Source organism: Monodelphis domestica, chromosome 7, assembly GCF_027887165.1.
Source record: "Monodelphis domestica isolate mMonDom1 chromosome 7, mMonDom1.pri, whole genome shotgun sequence".
NCBI lineage: Eukaryota > Metazoa > Chordata > Mammalia > Didelphimorphia > Didelphidae > Monodelphis > Monodelphis domestica.
In genome coordinates, this window is record NC_077233.1 from 101476200 (window position 1) to 101492915 (window position 16716).

Here is a 16716-nt window from a genome sequence, read left to right on the forward strand (position 1 = left end):
ACCACAACATGCTGCTCCCAAGTTGTTTAAAAGAGAAATGAGAAGTATGAAAGCAGGAATTTGTGACCTGCATAGTAAAAGTAACTTGGCAGAATAGAAAATTTTAAATCTACACTGTCAAGCTCTTCAAAGAAACAAAAAAGAAGAGAACTGAATGGGAATCTAGAAAAAGAAAAGCAAAAGGCAACAATAATAGCAGGGTGTTGAGGGTGGGGTGGATAGAAAGCCAGAAGACCTAAAGACAATATATCTTGGTCCTGGGTTCAAAAATGGCCTCATATACTTCCTAGCTCTGTGACTCTGGGAAAGTCACTTAACCCTAGGACCTTAGCACTCTTCTACCTTGGAACCAGTACTTAATATTGATTCTAAGATGGAAGGTAAAGGTTAAAAAAAAAAACAGCAATAATACCACTAAAAGAAAATATGTATAGTTCAAGAGATAATACAAGAAAACTTCCTGAGAACATCTAAATATGAAAAATGAAATATTAATTGAAAGAATGAATAGATCACCTCCAGAAAAAGCCCAAGACTATATAGTAAACTCTAAGACACAAAGTAGCTAAATTTAACAATTCGATTCAGCAACCAGAAGAAAAATCTTCAAATAAAAAGGAAAGGACATATGAATGACACAAAAGCTCAGGATGCAGAGTGACTTACCTGGAAATCTGAGTTTAATTATAAATGAAAAAAAGAGAGAGGTTTAATTAAGAGGTTTTTTTAAAGAAAAACAGACCTGAAAAACATTATTTGCTTCTCAAACACCCTAGACAACAGAAATGCAGAAGGGTAAACAAATGTAGCACTCCAAGAACAGCAACTATGTGAGTGACAACAGAAAGACCCAGAGAAACTCACTCCATAAACATGAAGTAGGAAAAGATAGAATTAAAAAGCAACTTCAAAGGTTAGTCAACATATAAAATTTGGAAACAGATTACCATGCCACAAGACCTGATTTTTTTTACTTTTCTGATACCTTTTATGAAATCTGAGATGACTCATGACATTTCATTATGTGAAGATCAGTTTTCAGTCATGTCAATTTCTCTAATATTTTGTGATATTAGATATAAGTTTTACATGACTAAAAAAGAGAGATGCAATTTAATTATCATCTTAAAATGATATTTCAGAGATGATTCTTTGGAACAGATTTGTTTATAAATAATAAATATTAAGTCTTATTGTTTGGGAGGCAGCTATAGTGTATTGAGCACCAGACCTAGAGACAAAATGTCCTTTGTTCAAATTTGGCCTCTATATGAGGTGTGACCCTGGGCAAGTCACTTGACCCCCATTGCCTAGTCCTTTCTGCTCTTCTGCCTTAGAACGATACACATTATTGATTCTAAGACATAAGGGTTTTTAAAAACCAGTGTGGCACCTCTCTTTCAGGAATCATTATTTTCATGTTCTTATGCTTGAAGTCACTGGAAATGGAGGAGTAAGCTCAGCTGGCAGGATCATTACATTTAAGCTGAATGACTCATAGTTACTCTAAGCTCAAATTTCTGTTCCTGTCCTACATCCAGAAAACAAACACCAAACAGAGGACCCCACATGGGGACCTAAGGAATTACAGAATTTAAAAAAGAAAAGAAAAGAGAAAAGGAAAAAAGGAAAAGAAAAAAGGAAAAAAGAAAAGAAAAGAAAGATGTATTCATTATTGCTTCATTGGATAGGTCCTCAAGATCTCTTGGTAGAGAAATGGTTCACTCAAAGCATCTTCTGAAAGAGAGCAAGAAAGCAGAGAAGATACTTGAGTACACCACAGTAATGATGATAATCAAGCAATAAAAGCATCTGTATCAAAGCATAGTTTATGTAGTAGATAATGGAGAAACACCTAAAGACTTAAAAGTGAGTCCCAGTCTCTGCTTTCAGGGAGCTTCTGTTTATTTTCTACTGGGAATGGCATCTTCACTGATGAGCAATGAAGAATATATACAAAATACATCACAATTTGTGGAAGAAGTGGGTCATTGATGACTGGAGAGTTCACAAAGGCTTCTTGGGAGAGATAGCATTTGAGAGCTAATCCTTGAAGTGGTTCAAGAGGTTAGGGAGTGGGGAACATTCTAGACATAGGAGACATTGAATGCACAGAGACAAAAGGCACAGAGAGAGAGAGAGAGAGAATATATGTTTTTAGTTGTTCAGTTTCAATTCTTTGTGATCCCATTTGGGGTTTTTTTTGTTTCTTTTTGGGTTTTTTTTGTTTGTTTCATTTTGGTTTTTGGTTTGTTGTTGTTGTTGTTGTTGTTTTGCAAAGACTCTGGATTAGACTTCCAATCAAGATGGTGGCTTAGAAGTAGCAAAAGTTCAGACCTCTGAAAACCCTTCCTTATCAATCACAATCTGAATGCTCCTAGGAGACTGAAAATCAAACTTAACAACAAGACAGAGACGGGGAACCCTCCTTCTGGACACAAATCAAAAGGTATGCCCTGAAAAGCCGGAATTCTAGAACACTCAGGTCTAAGGGGAAAGCAAAAGGAAGATCCCAGGACCCCTCCCCCTCAAACCAGAGCGCTGAGACCCCAGCAGCAGCAGGAACCTCTGGACCAGCAAAGGTGCTGTTCTGAAGGGTGCACCTTGAAAGCAACCTGAGCCAGGATTGGGGCATCCAACACAAACAGCAGGGGAGCCTGTAGCCCCATGGCTGGGTCCTTCTATTGGAGTCTCACCAGAGGTTCTTGCCTCGGGGCACATCCCAGACCAACCCAGCTGAACCTAATCCCATCAGGAGCCCTCAGAGCTCAAGGAGGCCAGGACCCCTCCCCCCCTAGAGTGCAGGGCCTCCTGAAAGGACAGGAACCTTGGGGTTGGCAAAGGCATTGGGGTACCTTGAAGACAGTGCTTTGCCAGGCTCAGAGCATGGAAGTAAGGCAGCGGAGAAGCAGCTGGAGAGAGCTGAGAGCAATAATACCAGAAACACCAACAGGCAGGGGAGGGCAGACCCTGGGTTTCCCCGGGAAAACAGCGGAGCTTCGGAGAACAGACAATTTGCCTGGGGCTAAAGCTTCGATCACAAGACTCACACACTGAGAGCAAGCCCTCCTCACTCAGATTTCTGACTGGAAAGGGGAGGAAAAACCATAGAGATGGCAAATGGGGCACAGGATCAACAGCCTCCAAACACCAAGAAAAGCAAGAAGAAGGAGGTGACTTTGGACACATTTTATGAAGCAAAAATACAAAATACAGAGGAAATAGAAGAGGAAACACAAACAAATGCTCCAAAACCTTCCAAAGGAAATGAAAATTCTCCACAAGCTCTTGAAGAATTTAAATTGGAAATTCTCAAAAAGATGGAAGCCTTCTGGCAGGAAAAATGGGAAATAATGCAAAAGGAACTCAGCAATCTGAGGGACCAAAATATGCAAATGCAGAGACAGCTTAAAGCTTCAAAAAACAGATCAGACCAAAGTGAAAAGGAAAATCAGTCTTTAAATGTCAGAATCAGGCAACTGGAAGACAATGATCTTGCCAAAGAGCAAGAATTAATAGTCAAAAGACTAAAGAATTAGAAGATAACAAAAAATATCTCACTGACAAGGTGATAGACCTGGAAAACAGAGGAAGGAGAGACAATCTGAGAATCATTGGTCTACCAGAAAAGCCAGAAATAAACAGTAATCTTGATATCATAATACATGATATCATCAAAGAAAACTGCCCAGAGATTCTAGAACAAAGGGACAAAATATGCATTGAAAGAGTTCACTGAACACCCTCTACACTAAATCCCCAAAAGACAACTCCCAGGAATGTAACTGCCAAATTCCAAAGCTTCCAAGCAAAAGAAAAAATTCTTACAAGAAGCCAGAAAAAGACAATTTAGATATAAAGGAACACCAATCAGGGTCACACAGGACCTAGCAATTTCCACTCTGAATGACTGTAAGGCATGGAAAATGATATTCAGAAAAGCAAGAGAGCTGGGTCTTCAACCAAAAATCAGCTATCCATCAAAACTGACTATATACTTCCAGGGGAAAGTATGGGCATTCAACAAAATACAAGATGTCCAAGTATTTGTAAAGAAAAGACCAGAGCTCTGTGGAAAGTTTGACATCCAAACACAAAGAGCAAGAGAAACTTGAAAAGGTAAATATGAAGGAAAGGGAAAAGGAGAAAAATGTTATCTTTTTCTTTTATTCAAACTCTTCTATAAGGACTACATTGATATCAAATTATATATATATATATTAATATGTGGGGGAAATGTAATGTGTAACTCTCAAAAATTATATGCATCATTAGAGAAGTAAGAAGAATCATTCAAAGGGAAAGTTTGGGGCATCAAGACGATATGGAGAAAGGGGGGATAGAAAGAAAGAAAAAGGGAGGGGGGAATTGTTGATGGTACTAAGATATACTCCAAGAAATGGGGGGGGGACTAAATAGAATAATCTTTCTCACACAAAGATACACATGGAAAGGGGAGGGGAAGAATTTTCCTATAAGAAGGAGAGGAAGAGAGTTTTTACTTAAACCTTACTCTCAGTGAAATCAACTCTGAGAGGGAAGAGCATCTAGATACATTGGGATCTTGAATTCTATCTTATCCAACAGGGTGAGGGAGAAGGGAAAACCAAGGGAGTAGGGGTGAGGGAACACAAAAAGGGAGGGAAGGAGAGGGGGGAGGGGAAGGGGAAAAGGGGAGGGGCTTGAAAGGGAAACATATCAAGGGAGGGGACTAGGGGGACTGATTTAAAGTAAATCACTGGCTTAAAAGGTTTTAGCTAAAGAAGAAAGGTCAGAATTAGGGGAAGATATCAAAATGCCAGCGAATCCACAAGTGACAATCATAACTTTGAACATGAATGGGATGAACTCACCCATAAAACTTAGACAAATAGCAGAATGGATTAGAATCCCAACCCCTACCATATGTTGTCTTCAAGAAACACACATGAGGCGGGTAGATATTCACAAGGTCAGAATTAAAGGATGGAGTAAGACCTTTGGGGCCTCAACTGATAGAAAGAAGGCAGGAGTTGCAATCATGATATCTGACAAAGCCAAAGCAAAAATAGACCTGATTAAAAGGTATAGGGAAGGTAAATATATTTTGTTAAAAGGGACTATGGACAATGAGGAAATAACACTAATCAACATGTATGCACCAAATGGTATAGCACCCAAATTTCTAATGGAGAAACTAGGAAAACTGAAGGAGGAAATAGACAGTAAACACAAATTAGTGGGAGATCTGAACCAACCACTATCAAATTTAGATGAATCAAATCAAAAAATAAATAAGAAAGAGGTAAAAGAGGTGAATGAAATCTTATAAAAATTAGAATTAATAGACATATGGAGAAAAATAAATAGGGTGAAAAAGGAATACACCTTCTTCTCAACACCACATGGCACATTCACAAAGATTGATCATACACTAGGTCACAGAAACATGGCATACAAATGCAGAAAAGCAGAAATAATAAATGCAGCCTTTTCAGATCATAAGGCAATAAAAATAATGATCAGTAAGGGTAAATGGAGAGCCAAATCAAAAATTAATTGGAAATTAAATAATATGATATTCCAAAATTGGTTAGAGAACAAATAATAGAAACAATAATTTCATCAAGGAAAATGACAATGGTGAGACATCCTTTCAAACCCTATGGGATGCAGCTAAAGCAGTACTCAGATGAAAATTCATATCCCTGAGTGCATATATTAACAAATTAGGGAGGGCAGAGATCAATGAATTGGAAATACAAATAAAAAACATGAAAGCAAATGAATTAAAACCCCCCAGAAGATAACCAAACTAGAAATCCTAAAAACTCAGAGAGAAATTAATAAAATCAAAAGTGATAGAACTATTGAACTAATAAATAAGACAAGAAGCTGGTACTTTGAGAAAACAAACAAAATAGACAAAGTACTGGTCAATCTAATTTAATAAAGGAAAGAAGAAAAGCAAATTAACAGAATCAAAGATGAAAAGTGGGAACTCACCTCCAACGAAGAGGAAATTAAGGCAATCATTAAAAACTACTTTGCCCAATTATACAGCAATAAATATACCAATCTAGGTGATATGGATGAATATTTACAAAAATATAAATTACCTAGACTAACAGAAGAAGAAATAGAATTCTTAAATAATCCCATATCAGAAAAAGAAATGCAACGGGCCATCAAAGAACTCCCTTAGAAAAAAATCACCAGGGCCTAATGGATTCATAAGTGAATTCTATCAAACATTCAAAGAACAGCTAACTCCAATACTATGCAAACTATTTGACATAATAAGTAAACAGGAAGTTCTACCAAATTCCTTTTATGACACAAACATGGTACTGATTCCAAAGCCAGGCAGGTCAAAAACAGAGAAAGAAAACTATAGACCAATCTCCCTAATGAATATAGATGCAAAAATTTTAAATAGGATACTAGCAAAAAGACTCCAGCAAGTGATCAGAAGGATCATTCACCATGATCAAGTAGGATTCATACCAGGAATGCAGGGCTGGTTCAATATTAGGAAAACCATCCACATAATTGACAATCAAACCAACAAACATGATTATTTCAATAGATGCAGAAAAAGCCTTTGATAAAACACAACACCCATTCCTATTAAAAACACTAGAAAGTATAGGAATAGAAGGGTCTTTCCTAAAAATAATAAACAGTATATATCTAAAACCATCATCAAACATCATTTGCAATGGGGATAAAGTAGATGCATTCCCAATAGGATCAGGAGTGAAACAAGGATGCTCATTATCACCTCTACTATTTAACATTGTACTAGAAACACTAGCAGTAGCAATTAGAGAAGAAAAAGAAATTGAAGGCATTAAAATAGGCAAGGAGGAGACCAAGTTATCACTCTTTGCAGATGATATGATGTTCTACTTAAAGAATCCCAGAGAATCAACAAAAAAGCTAATTGAAATAATCAACTTTAGCAAAGTTGCAGTGTACAAAATAAACTCACATAAGTCATCAGCATTCCTATACATTTCCAACACATCTCAGCAGCAAGAATTAGAAAGAGAAATCCCATTCAAAATCACCTTAGACAAAATAAAATACTTAGGAATCTATCTCCCGGGACAAACACAGGAACTATATGAACACAACTACAAAACATTCTCCACACAACTAAAACTAGACTTGAGCAATTGGAAAAACATTAACTGTTCATGGGTAGGATGAGCCACTATAATAAAAATGAACATCCTACCCAAACTGATCTATCTATTTAGTGCCATACCCATTGAACTTCCAAAAAATTTTTTGACTGAATTAGAAAAACACGTAACAAAGTTCATTTGGAAGGACAAAGGATCAAGGATATCTAAGGAAATAATGAAAAGAAATACAAAGGAATGGGACCTTGCAGTCCCAGATCTCAAACTATACTATAAAGCAGTGGTCATCAAAACAATTTGGTACTGGCTAAGAGACAGGAAGGAGGATCAGTGGAATAGACTTGGGGTAAATGACCTCAGCAGGGTAGTCTATGACAAACCCAAAGACCCCAGCTTTTGGGACAAAAATCCACTATTTGACAAAAACTACTGGGAAAACTGGAAGAACAGTATGTGAGAGACTAGGTCTGGATCAACACCTCACACCCTACACCAAGATAAACTCAGAATGGGTGAATGACTTAAACATAAAGAAGGAAACTATAAGTAAATTAGGTGAACACAGAATAGTATACATGTCAGACCTTTGGGAAGGGAAAGACTTTAAAACCAAGCAAGACTTATAAAGAGTCACAAAATATAAAATCAATAATTTTGATTACATCAAATTAAAAAGGTTTTGTACAAACAAAACCAATTTAAAATCAGAAGGGAAGCAACAAATTTGAAAACAATCTTCATAACAAAAACCTCTGATAAAGGTTTAATTACTCAAATTTATAAAGAGCTAAATTAATTGTTGGACTAGGGACATGAATAGGCAGTTTTCAGATAAAGAAATCAAAACTATTAATAAGCACATGAAGAAGTGTTCTAAATCTCTTATAATCAGAGAGATGCAAATCAAAACAACTCTGAGGTATCACCTCACACCTAGCAGATTGGCTAACATGACAGCAAAGGAAAGTAATGAATGCTGGAGGGCATGTGGCAAAGTCGGGACATTAATTCATTGCTGGTGGAGTTGTGAATTGATCCAGCCATTCTGGAGGGCAATTTGGAACTATGCCCAAAGGGTGATAAAAGACTGTCTGCCCTTTGATCCAGTCATAGCACTACTGGGTTTGTACCCCAAAGAGATAATAAGGAAAAAGACTGGTACAAGAATATTCATAGCTGCACTCTTTGTGGTGACAAAAAATTGGAAAATGAGGGGATGTCCTTCAATTGGGGAATGGCTGAACAAATTGTGGTATATGTTGGATATATATATATATATATATATGTATGTATGTATATATATAATAAAGTGGAGGAGTTCCATGGAGACTGGAACAATCTCCAGGAAGTGATGCAGAGCGAAAGGAGCAGAACCAGGAAAACATTGTACACAGAGACTGATACACTGTGGTATAATCGAACGTAATGGACTTCTCCATTAGTGTCAATGCAATGTCCCTGAACAATCTGCAGAGATCATGGAGAAATAACACTATCCACAAGCAGAGGACAAACTGTGGGAGTAAAAACACTGAGAAAAGGCAACTGCTTGACTACAGGGTTTGAGGGGACATGATTGAGGAGAGACTCTAAATGAATACTCTAATGCAAATACCAACAACATGGAAATGGGCTCGGATCAAGTACACACGTGCCACCCAGTGGAATCACAGGTCGGCTATGGGAGGGATGGCAGGAGGGGGGGAGGTAAAGAAAATGATTTTTGTTTCCAATGAATAATGTTTGAAAATGACCAAATAAAATAATGTTTAAAAGTTTTTTTAAAAAATGACTCTGGATTAGTTTGCCCTTTCCTTCTCCAGCTCATTTTGCATATTTCCTCATCAGAGGCAAACAGGGTAAATTGACTGTGACTTGCCCCAGAGTCACACAGCTAAATAAATATCTGAGACTATATTTGAACTCAAGTTTTCCTGACTCCACAACTAGGCAGAGTATGTAAGTGCCACCAGCCAGCCCAGAATATATGTAGGGTAAGAAAAGTAGACCCAATCGGAGCATTGAAGGTGGGTATGTGGATGGGAGGAAGGAGGTCTTTATAATACATTTTCTGGAAAATTAGGCTGAATTCCAGATAGCAAAAGGTTTTTTTAAATGCTAAAAACACAAAGAAATTGATGATTTGTTTACCTTAAGACAATCAGTCTAGATGCACACTGAAGCTTTCTTTGAGCAGACTTGAATTTTAAGATATAAATTTGGCCAATTGAGTGAAAATGTTGGATACAGTAACTGTTATCTGAACTTTTTAGTTTTATTATCGACATTGTCATGTTGATATGTTTTTCTCAAATAAATTGCTTCTCCAAGTTCACATATTAACTATTATTGATAGGAAGGCTTTTAAAATAATACAGGCTATATGAGTTGGATATAAGAGGGCAACAATAAAGACTGACAGATTTTTGAGAGGTTTTAAGAGGTATTAGGATTTATAAATCAGAAAAAAACATTTAGATATGAGCAGAGGGAGGAGAGAGAGGATAGTGAAAATGAAGAGTTAAAAATGAAGTCATAGGTGCTCAGTTAACTGGGAATAACCAAATGAAATATTAGTGCTAAACTGGGAAAAAAACCAAGATCAATGGAACATGATTTTTTAATGTGATTGTATAGAGTTGTATAGAGAAAGGACAGATTTGAAAGTTATTGAAATGATGTCAATGATAGGTGAACAATAAAGAACAAAAAATGCTTAAAAGTTGTGAATAACCCTGGTCACTAGTAACCAGGACAGAACCTAAAAAGGAAATTTTGGAGAAGATATCTTCTAATATTGCTAATATAATATTGCTAGTCTTCTAATATTTGCTATTTTATATGTGTTATAAAAATAGCTAATATTAAAATAGTGATCATCTCTGAGAACAAAGTATTTTGAGGTTTTTTTTTCCTTTTTTGATGTATTTTTATTTCATTAAATATTTCCTGATTACTTTTTTGACATTTTCTTTAAATTTTTGTCCTGCATATTTCTTCCCTTCCCCCGCTTTCCTCCTTGAAAAGGCGACATAAATTATCAAAATATGATTATGTTTTTACACACATTTCCAATTAGGTTTTAAACCTAAATAATAGAAATTAATTTACCTCATGGTGGGTGTTTTCTCTCTACCACCACACTTAATCTTTTCTGAATGCTTCCTTCTCCCTAACTCTTTTACCCACCACTCCCCTTCCTCTCACAAAACTTCTCTTGGGTGAGATTCTTCCTTGGTATATAAAAAAGTCATGGGAAGGAAATGTAAGATATGATTGCCCTCAATAAGGTGGCTTTGTATAAATTGGAGGGTCTTCTCAAGGCTTTTTCTCATAATCATGTTATCTTTTGACTGTGCAAATAGGGGTAGGTAAATTGAGGGAAGAAGATCTCAATATTAAATAAAAGCCCAGGTGCGGTTTTCCACTGAAGCAAGAAAAACAAGTGATCATGCCTATGATAATATGAGTTATGGGAAACAAAATATCCAGGAACCAAGTTTGGGTTAGAAGTTTTAGCCAGCAACATTGATGATATCACATGGTATTTTATGGTAGAATTTCAACCTGTTGATGACATCTCTCAAGTATATATATATATATCTATATACAATATACACTATTTTGGTCTATGTGTACCTCTGTTGAACTCAATCATGTACAAAAATCTCTTCCTTTTAAAGTGTAGAAAATTTTTTGTTTTGTATCTTTTTCCCTCATTTGCCCTTCCTCCCCCTTTCTACTTCTCCAAGCTCCCATCCTCTCCTCAACCTACCCCATTATCTAAACTTTGATGTGCCCTCAAAATATTCTTGGAATTCCAATGGAACTACTATGAAAAAAGGACTAATACTGTCCCAATGTCCCTTAATATCATGTCAGCAACATGATTCTTTTACAACTAACTAGACTTCTCTGGCTCTACCCTGTAGCAGTTAGGTATGCCCAGTGGAAGGATCCTTGTCTCAAACCTGATTAAAAATCTAATAATCAGTTCCTTATTTAAAATTTTCTGCAAAATCTGAAGCATTCATTAACTATTACTATTCTTATTGTTATAACACAGATGAAACAATATTTTTGTATTTCATTTTTTAATTTTTAAGATTTTGTAGGTTTAACTGTTCTAGTATCTTTTACGATATATTCTTTTCATGCTTCATTTTGGTACTTTTCTCATTTTCATAATCTGTTTCTTGCTTTATTTTTATGTTTTCTCATTTCTTGCTTCATTGTTTATAATTTTTTGTATTATTCTTTGCTTCATGGGTCAATTATGGCCAAGAAGTATTCATCACTGTGGAAATCTGAAAAAATCTTCCCTGGTCTTCAAGCACCACTGGGAGTTGGGGGGTAGGGGTGAACAAAATCTTCAAAACGTTCTCACAGAAGGGACTTTCACAAATCAGAATAATGTAGTATCTTCAGTAACTTGGGATTGCTTTCTTCAACATCACACAAATACAGACAAGCTGTTTGCTAGCACATACTGAACAAGACAATAATTATTTATAAAACAAAAAACAGGGAAGCTGGGAAAAGTGGATGAGACTGGGGTTGGGGTAGTGAAAGGGGTGATGTGAATTGGACTTTTAATGATATCAAAACCGGACCTACTAGGGATGGTGAAAAGGGGTTGAAGGTTAGAAAGAAACAATGTAGTTTGGAAACTTCTGTACTGAAAATAGGGAAAATTAAAAAAAAAAACTAACAAAATTGATTACAATTAGGGGTTAATTATTAGTTAGAGTTAGGGTAGTAAAAGAGTTAAATGATTTGGAAGGTTGAAAGGGTTGGTAGAAACTTTTGGCCTGAGATGGAGAAAAGTAAATGTCAAAAAAGTGATCCTTAGTGAGAAAAGAGAAGGCAATGAAAACAAAGTTTTTTTGCAGCTGTATAATAAAGCCATTATCTTCAATATTCATTGTGGAGCACTTAGAAACTGAATAAAGGGTAAGTTAACAAGCTTCCCCAAAGCAATTCAAAATCCTAAAAATAAGAGGATCAGTTTTACAGAAATCAATCATCTCTCTTAAAACCAACTTTCAAATATTAAGTAAGAAATGCAAATAATGAATCATTGCATCAATTTGTTTGTATTTTTTACTATGTATTATATGTAACTACATGACTACATAACAATACTATGTATTATATGTAACTACATAACTATAAAAACTGTCATTACATTGCATTATTATACAGTTTCAATTATAAGAGAGAAGCAAAAAAGGAGAAGCTAGAGAGAGGAAAATGAAAAAAACAAATGAGAGAAGAGCAGTAAACTGTGAATGGAGAAGAAAGAAGCCCTTCTGTTTACATTTTGCAGCAGGGACTTGCACACCAACAAACCATTGCCACCATCAATCAGCTTCAGAAAAGTGATCCTTAAGGAAAACAGGGAAGGCAAAGGAGAGACAGAAAGGTTTGCAGCTGTGTAATAAATTCATCATCTTCAATATTCATTGTGGAGCACTTAGAAACTAGGAGTAAAAAACAAAGGTTAAGTGATAAGACTTTCTCAAAGCAATTAAAAATTCTAAAAAACCAAGGAGATCAGTTTTTACAGAAATCAGTCATCACACCTCTCAAAACCAACTTTCCCAGCCAGTCAAGAGGCAAAAGAGAATCTAAAAGGAGGAAAGAAGAGGAAAAAGGGCAAATAAAACACACTGAAAGAGAGAATAGAAATATTGTGGAATATGGAATAATAAAAAGCAAAGGGGGTACACAAAGGGGAAAAAAATAAAGATTGGAGAAATATTAAATTATAAAATTATAGCATAAAACCAAACCTATAATTTGTTGCAATTCAAAATATTTACTAAGAAATGCAAATGAATCATTCACACACCTCTCAAAACCAACTTTCCCAGCCAGTCAAGAGGCAAAAGAGAAGAATATAAAAAGGAGGAAAGAGGAAAAAGGGCAAATAAAACACACTGAAAGAGAGAATAGAAATATTGTGGAATATGGAATAATAAAAAGCAAAGGGTATGGGTACAAAGGAGAAAAAAATAAAGTGGAGAAATATTAAATTATAAAATTATAGCATAAAACCAAACCTATAATTTGTTGTAATTCAAAATATTTACTAAGAAATGCAAATGAATCATTCACACCTCTCAAAACCAACTTTCCCAGCCAGTCAAGAGGCAAAAGAGAAGAATCTAAAAGGAGGAAAGAAGAGGAAAAGGGCAAATAAAACACACTGAAAGAGAGAATAGAAATATTGTGGAATATGAAATAATAAAAAGCAAAGGGTATGGGTACAAAGGAGAAAAAAATAGATTGGAGAAATATTGGAGAAAAAAACCAAACCTATAATTTGTTGTAATTCAAAATATTTACTAAGAAATGCAAATGAATCATTGCATCAATTTGTTTATATTTTACTATATTATATGTGACTTTATATATATATATATGATATATAACATTATATGTGACTTTACAAAACTATAACTACATTGCAAATGCATTTGTATTATACAGTTTTAGTTATAAGGAGAGCCAGAGAAAGAGGAAAATGGGGGGAGGGGGATGAGAGAAAAAAAAGAAGAGGATCAATAAACTGTGAGAATGAAGAAGAAAGCAATCCTTCTGTTAACATTTGCAGCAGGGACTTGCATACCCAACAAACCATTCCATCACCAGCTTTTGAAGCAAGGGGAAAGGGTCATTCCAATAAATACACCATCACCATCACTATCACATCACCATATCACCCACACATTACCATCATCCACCTTCACCAACAGCAGCAGCAGTAGATTTTGCAGCAAGGGTCAGAATCACACCCACAAACACACAACAGCCATCACAACCAACATCATTGGTTTTTACATTAGGGGGATCTGATTCATATACAAACATCATCATCATCATCATCATTCTTTACAGTAGGGGATCAGATTCATACACAACAAACAGCAACATTGGTTTTTACAATAGGGGATCAGATTCATACACAACAAACAGCAACATTGGTTTTTACAATAGGGGATCAGATTCATACACAACAAACAGCAACATTGGTTTTTACAATAGGGGATCAGACTCATACACAACAAACAGCAACATTGATTTTTACAATAGGGGATCAGACTCATACACAACAAACAGCAACATTGGTTTTTACAGTAAGGGATCAGATTCATACACAACAAACAGCAACATTGGTTTTTACAGTAAGGGATCAGACTCATACACAACAAACAGCAACATTGGTTTTTATAATAGGGGATCAGACTCATACACAACAAACAGCAACATTGGTTTTTATAATAGGAGATCAGATTCATACACAACAAACAGCACCACTGGTTTTTACAATAGGGGATCAGATTCACACACAACAAACAGCAACATTGGTTTTTACAATAAGGGATCAGATTCATACACAACAAACAGCACCATTGGTTTTTACAATAAGGGATCACATGCACACACAACAAACAGCACCATTGGTTTTTACAATAAGGGATCAGATTCATACACAACAAACAGCACCATTGGTTTTTATAATAGGGGATCAGATTCATACACAACAAACAGCACCACTGGTTTTTACAGTAAGGGATCAGATTCATACACAACAAACAGCACCATTGGTTTTTATAACAGGGGATCAGATTCATACACAACAAACAGCACCACTGGTTTTTACAGTAAGGGATCAGATTCATACCCAACAAACAGCACCATTGGTTTTTATAACAGGGGATCAGATTCATACACAACAAACAGCACCATTGGTTTTTATAATAGGGGATCAGATTCATACACAACAAACAGCAACATTGGTTTTTACAATAGGGGATCAGATTCATACATAACAAACAGCACCATTGGTTTTTACAATAAGGGATCAGATTCATACACAACAAACAGCACCATTGGTTTTTATAACAGGGGATCAGATTCATACACAACAAACAGCACCACTGGTTTTTACAGTAAGGGATCAGATTCATACACAACAAACAGCACCATTGGTTTTTACAATAAGGGATCAGATTCATAAACAAACAGCACCATTGGTTTTTATAATAGGGGGTCAGATTCATACACAACAAACAGCACCATTGGTTTTTATAATAGGGGGTCAGATTCATACACAACAAACAGCACCATTGGTTTTTATAATAGGGGGTCAGATTCATACACAACAAACAGCACCATTGGTTTTTATAATAGGGGGTCAGATTCATACACAACAAACAGCACCATTGGTTTTTACAATAAGGGATCAGATTCATACACAACAAACAGCACCATTGGTTTTTACAATAAGGGATCACATGCACACACAACAAGGGGATCAGATTCATACACAACAAACAGCACCATTGGTTTTTACAATAGGGGATCAGATTCATACACAACAAACAGCACCATTGGTTTTTACAATAAGGGATCAGATTCATACACAACAAACAGCACCATTGGTTTTTATAATAGGGGATCAGATTCATACACAACAAACAGCATCATTCGTTTTTACAATAAGGGATCAGATTCATACACAACAAACAGCACCATTGGTTTTTATAATAGGGGGTCAGATTCATACACAACAAACAGCACCATTGGTTTTTACAGTAAGGGATCAGATTCATACACAACAAACAGCACCATTGGTTTTTATAATAGGGGGTCAGATTCATACACAACAAACAGCACCATTGGTTTTTATAATAGGGGGTCAGATTCATACACAACAAACAGCACCATTCGTTTTTACAATAAGGAATCAGATTCATACACAACAAACAGCACCATTCGTTTTTACAATAAGGGATCAGATTCATACACAACAAACAGCACCATTCGTTTTTATAATAGGGGGTCAGATTCATACACAACAAACAGCACCATTCGTTTTTACAATAAGGAATCAGATTCATACACAACAAACAGCACCATTCGTTTTTACAATAAGGGATCAGATTCATACACAACAAACAGCACCATTGGTTTTTATAATAGGGGGTCAGATTCATACACAACAAACAGCACCATTGGTTTTTACAATAAGGGATCAGATGCACACACAACAAGGGGATCAGATTCATACACAACAAACAGCACCATTGGTTTTTACAATAGGGGATCAGATTCATACACAAATCATCATCAGTTTTTACAGTGGAAGATCAGATTCATACACAAACATCATCATCAGTTTTTACAGGAGGGGATCAGGAAGAAACAGGAGCAGCAGTGGTACCTAAGTATATCTTTTAAAAATAGAACTTATCTCCTATCTTCCTATTTAAACTACTGACTCTTAAAGTACCATCATTCATCAAACATACACAAAGTTTCATTCATCATCCACTAAACTAACAAACTAGCTCTGCCCTCTATTTTTACCTGAATACCTCAGTAAATTTCCCTTCCTTCTTCATGACTGGTGTGTTCAGGTTTCTTGGTCCTGCTGCCCCCAACTGTAATCCAGCTCAGCTGTCCGGGCTTTTTATAGGGTTGCCTGATGCCCCACCCTGTTTTGACTACAAAAGCTCCTTTGTGACATTTCATTTGAGGATCTTCATTGTGACAGTTGTAGCCCTAGTCCTAGGGG

The 16716-nt window shown here is 36.0% G+C and overlaps 1 protein-coding gene across 4 annotated transcripts in view; it reads right to left on the reverse strand.

Annotated features, from left to right (window-relative positions):
* LOC100017693 (acyl-coenzyme A amino acid N-acyltransferase 2-like) overlaps positions 1 to 16716 on the reverse strand; it is a 68300-nt gene that overhangs the window by 23372 nt on the left and 28212 nt on the right. The window contains exons 2-3 of one of the 4 annotated variants that reach the window (XR_008913503.1): positions 16509 to 16709; positions 11208 to 11619 (exon numbers count right to left, since the gene is read on the reverse strand). The exons of 1 other annotated variant lie outside the window; for it this stretch is intronic. The gene's annotated coding sequence lies outside the window, so the exon portion shown is untranslated. Of the gene's footprint in view, positions 1 to 11207; positions 11620 to 16508; positions 16710 to 16716 lie in introns of those variants that run through there. 2 more of the 4 variants (XM_056805292.1, XM_056805291.1) reach the window with 2 other exon arrangements.